Raw genomic sequence first — 5,852 nt, forward strand, 5'->3', positions numbered from 1 at the left:
GGAAGGGGGGGGGGGAGAGGGTAAGAATCTATAGTTCCCAACAGGGTACTAAGGAGAAAGGGGTCAATTTGTCTATTGGCTTAAGGTTACATCTCTATGTTGGGCTATCACATTTTTACTAGTCTAAACCTAGGTTTACAGTCTTTGTCACTTTCAATCTAGGACAATCTTAGTCTCCTTTAGTCTAGTACAATCTTAGTCTACTTTAATCTACAATTTTAATTTCTTTGAGTCTAGTACAATCTCAGTCTCTTTCTATATCATTTACTATAGTTTCTTACAGAATCTCACTGTGGTAACAAACAGACACAAGCAAGTCACAGAAAACAATCACAAAGAATATGCAGCAATATGATGCATGTCTGTTTTACGCTCTATGCGGGCCATGGATTCACATGTCGGTTCACTACTCGCAACCTGATATTATTCGTGACCAAGACCAGATATGGCTTCTCAACTGTGTACATTATGCATACGTGTGTAATGGATTAAAGCCACGTACATTCTGACAACCGACAATCATTACAGAGCTTAACGGTAAAATATGCTAACAATTGGGAAACAATGTGCAATCTATGGGCGACCACTTACAATCAACGAATTGGGCAAGTGAGATGAAACCGCTAACCTTGCCAGGCATACCATCTAAAATGGCGTTCATTCTAAAATCTTAATGTTTCTAAACCATTGTTTTAAGGTTTTCAGAATTATGACTTATATTAATTCCTTTCATTCTCAGTGTGGGACCATTTTTCCTTAATCATTCAATTAAATATTAGTATACCCTTTCTTGTCTTAGTTTATCAATCATACGTTCTTTATTGTTGAGACTTTTGATCATAATCCTTCTGCTATAAAGTTTTTAAGATCATCCATTAGAACTGATTCTTTCTAATTCTTTAAGGGCCCTTTTGACGTTAATCTTTTGGGAAAATTACTATTTTGTCTTTCCTGATCTTAAATTTATCATTTTATCCTCTGTCTTTCATTAAAATGACAATTATGTCCTTTAAACTTTATGATTATACCATCTTGCCCCCAATCTTATAATAAATGACCTTCAAGTTTTTTGGCTCTAAATTTATTATTTTGTCCCTATTCTTTAATATAAATGACATTCATGCCCTTTAGGTTCTAAAATTTCATCATGTCGTTAATCTTTTATATTAAAGACTTTTATATTCCTTAGCCTTTTAAATTACCACTTTGACGCAATCTTTTATAAAATACTTTTTATGTCCTTCCTCCAAAATTACATCTTTGTCTCTATTATTTTTATAAAATGATCATTCTACTCTTTAGACTTCATGATTATCATGTTACTCTCATCTTTTTTATAATGACATTTTTGTCCCTTATTTTTCTAAATTACTATTTTGTCCTTGAACTTTTATAAAATAATCTTTTTACCCCCTCGTCGATCCAAATTACTATTTTACCTCTGAACTTTTATGAAATGATCATTTTATCCCTTATTGCTCCAAATTACCATTATCATTTTAACCCTAAACTTCTACAAAATTATAATTTTATTTTTCTTTAGCAAAATTATACTTTTATCCCCATTCTTTGTCATAATTACATTCTTATTCATATATTTTATCATAATTCTCATGTTGCTCCATTACTTCACCAAAATTATCATTTTGTCCCAAATCTTTTATAAAATTATATTTTTGCCCCTAAACCTTCTATGTTCGTATTTTTATCCTGGAACTTTCTTTAATTATATTTTTGCTTGCTCTTTACACTATGTTATCTATTTGATCTCTACACTCTTCTCACTTCTATTTCCCAACTCTCTCATTTTGAGTGCATCATTTATGTCTCCAACTCTTTCATAATGACTCTTTTGCCCCTTAGTTTACATTCTTAAATCTTTTAAGACTTCCTTCATCTTTCACCTTATTAACATATTCTTAGGGGTTTCTCTTACATTATCTAAAATTTCCCTCTTTTGCATCAGCCATTCTATATGCACAAATTAATCCTATACCTTCATAGAAATTCACATTCAGCCATTATGCACTACATGTATTCTAATTCATTCTAAGTATTTAAACATCATTCAAACATTGTCATATACTCTATTCGATTAATTCTCAATCAAAGGCATCATTAAAGTTTCATGACATATGTGAGATCAATTAAGCTAACCTAACCTTTACTTCAAATCCCAAGTTTTCTAATCACTTCTTGGGTGCTCTCTAACACTATTCACACTTATATTACAATCAAGAACAATTTTCAACATCATGAAGCCTCTTTGGCTGAAATGAACATGGGAGAAAAGGGAGAAATTTCTCACTCTTAGAGCTTGAAACTTATGATTATGGACTCCTTGAGACTCACAAATCATGATTCATGAATATAGAAAAATTATAATTGATCACTCTCTTGTGACCATCATGGCCAAATTGGAGAAGAGAAAAGAGAGAGAATTTCTCTCACCTTTTGAGCTTAAAAGCTTGTGATTCTTGCTTCTTGAAGATACTAGAACATAATTCCAAAACAATAAAAGATAAAAAATGGTCAAAACTTTAAAGATGGGAGGGAAAAAGATTTTATTCATTAATCTTGATGAAATTGATATAGATGTGAAGAGAAAGAAGAGAAAAAATGATTAACCAGCGTGAAATTTTGATTTGAGCCTTAGTTTCTTCATGAATCAAGCTTGAACATGGAGGCCATGGAAGCTTTCTCTCTTTTTCTCTCTCTTTTTTTCTTATGATTAGGGCTGGAAGTGAGCCGAGCTGAGCCGAGCTAGACTAAGCTCAAGCTCGGCTCACAAAAATTGAGCTTGGCTCACGGCTCGACTCATTAACAATCGAGCTTATTTCTTAAGCTCAAGCTCGACTCACCGAAAGCTCACGAGTTGGCTCAAATAATAGAAATATAAATACATAATCTATAATTCTATATCAATAAATTATAACTTATATTTTTTTAAAAATATTTAAAAAGATCAATTTTATATATTGTTATCTATCAATAAATTATAAATTTTTTATTTATGTCCTACATCAAAATTATATGTAAAAAATAAATATAAAATTTTAAATAATTAAGATTATATATATATATATAATCAAGTCAGCTCACGAGCTAATGAGCTGAGCTTATCCAAGCTCAAGCTTGGCTCATTTAATTTATGAGCTCAATCTTGGCTTACTAGCTCACGAGCTTAACTTATCGAGCTATTAATGAGTCGAGCTTGAGCTAGTTCATGAGCTGGCTTGACTCACTTCTAACCCTACTTATGATGATGTTGAAAATGATTTAGGAGAGAGAGAAGAGGTTCAAAAGTTTTATAGAGGGATAAAGATGAGATATGTGGTCCAGATTAACTCTTAAAAGATAATTATCAAAAGTGGTAATTATCTGATCATAAATTTTTACTATATTTGAATAGTTGGCTCATATACAAGTGTTTATGCCACTACTCTAAAATATTTTGGTATAGTTTATTAGAGCAAGGAGTACTGGTAAAAATCTCATATTGGTTGAATTTGGATCCAATAATCATATGATCGCAAAAAAGTTACTTTTAACTTTTTGAGCTACTTTGACCTTTTAATAATAAAATATTATAATATTATTATATCTTTTTATTATAGAATCGACCTAACCTGTTAATCTAAAGCGAACCATGTCATGCGAATTTCACGAATTCTAATCACAGCAATGTCAAAGAATCATTTTATAGAAAAACTTGGTTATTATACCCAACATGACTTGAGTCTCTAGAGACTAGAGTATCTTTTTGCTCTCTTTTGTTAGAATTTTATTGAGGGGCATGTTCTTATTATTTTAGCCAGCCTGAAATCCAGACTAAGGGCTAATGCATGAACACTCGGGATGTTGTATGTTCATATATTATATGTACTCTATATATTTTTTTGTGTAAGGGTGATAACTGTATCTGGGTTGTTATGACTTGTAATATTTGTGATGTATCAATTGAGTATTGATGGCACTATGTATGATATGATTGTTTATAGGCTATATATAACTTATTCACCTTACTTGCCCTGTGATGTAAGATAAGAGTCTTTCTCAAAACTATAACTGACTTCGTTTGGTGTGATATGCTCATATATATATATATATATTCCCTGTGTATGTATGTATGTGTGTATCGAGTCCCATAGGTTGACTGATTTGTAACTCCTGTCAATTAGCACTGTTATGACTTAATGGTGAAAGATGATGTAGAGAATCCCTTGAAACCATTTGATCAACCTTCCAGCTAACTCAGGTTTCGTCAACACTTGCCTTAATGGTTGTTCTATTCGAACAACAATAGTGTTGCTTTGAAAGTAAGGTTTCAATCACCAAGCTATTAAAATCAATGCCAAAGTGAGTTTTTCTAACTTTGGATATCAGAGCTCAGCATGATATTAAGACTTGCTCACAAAATAAATTGGATGTTGTTGTTTACCTCTGTAACCAAAACAGAGCCAACAACATAATTTGTGATAGATAAACACAAATACAATGGTTTCCAACTTCAGGTTTCTGTAAAATGTGATGAGAAGTAATAATGTTTTTAATATTTTGAAAATCCTCCTCACATTTGTTAGTCTATTCAAAATATTTATTCTTTTTCAACGTTTGAAAAAAGTAAAGATTTGTCTGCTAAACAGGGCAAAAAATGAGACAAAGCAGTAAATCTTCCTGTTAATTGTTGAACTTCTTTAATGGTTTTGGGGCTCTTCGTATCTAGTATAGCTCGACACTTTTCTGGATTGGCTTTCATACCTCGACTTGTTAACAAAAATCCAAGAAATATTCTGCCTTGTAAATCGAATGCACATTTGTTAGGATTTAAATGCATGTTATACGTTTCCAATCGTACAAAAATTTCTCTGAGATCATTAGAGTGGGAAGCTCTGACCTTGGTTTTAGCAACCATGTCATCAACATAGAATTTGATATTTCTGCCAATTCATTGAGAGAATATTTTATCCATTAATTGCTGGTAGGTAGCATTTGCAATCTTTATTCCAAAAGGCATAACTTTATAACAAAAATTACCACATTCAGTTATAAAAACAATTTTATCTTGGTCTAATGATGCATAATAATGTAATTATATCCGGAATAAGCATCCATGAAAGTCAAAGAAGCATAACTAGAGGGATTATCTACTAAAGAATTAATAAAAGACAAAGATAAGGAAAGCACTCATTGAATTTAATAGTCAACTTCTGAATGAAGTAATTAAGTCGAGGAGCAACATTTAGGATGTGGATCCTATACTAAGAGACATCAGAAGCTTGATGGAGAAACTCCTAGAGTGCAGTTTCACTTGGACCCTAGGGGAACATTCTCGCTCATGAAGTTGCAAAAGCCATGAATCATAATCTCATCCCTAGGAATTTGAGCTCCTCCTTGCCGATCTCCGTCATGGACATCATCAAGGAAGAGCATCACTTCAGAGAAAGGGAGGGGGCTCTACATTTTTGGGCATTGAACTTCATAGAAGCCACGGCAAAAGCACTCAATAAGAGGAATAATAGCTCATTTTCTTCGAAGAGAGGGGACGCTGGAACCATAGTGGAAGTCACAGGGTTGTAGAAGCACATATCATCAAAAGCAACATCAACGACAGAGTATTCTGTGACTATATATGGACTGCCGCCATGGAGAGCTTTAAAGGTGGATTGTCGTCCTCGTATTGGGGGCACAACAATCGTCGACGCCATCGAGGAAGCCTCTAATTCTAGGTTTCAAGCAGCAAGTAAGAGGCAAATTGAGGGAGAGTAGCAGGGGTAAGGGAGACAAGTTCTTGGATTTGGTGCTGGGTTGGTTTTTGGGTTGTGTCCTTGTAGCTCATCAAGGCCAAAAAA

The sequence above is a fragment of the Arachis ipaensis genome, chromosome B07, assembly GCF_000816755.2.
Source record: "Arachis ipaensis cultivar K30076 chromosome B07, Araip1.1, whole genome shotgun sequence".
Classification (NCBI taxonomy): domain Eukaryota; kingdom Viridiplantae; phylum Streptophyta; class Magnoliopsida; order Fabales; family Fabaceae; genus Arachis; species Arachis ipaensis.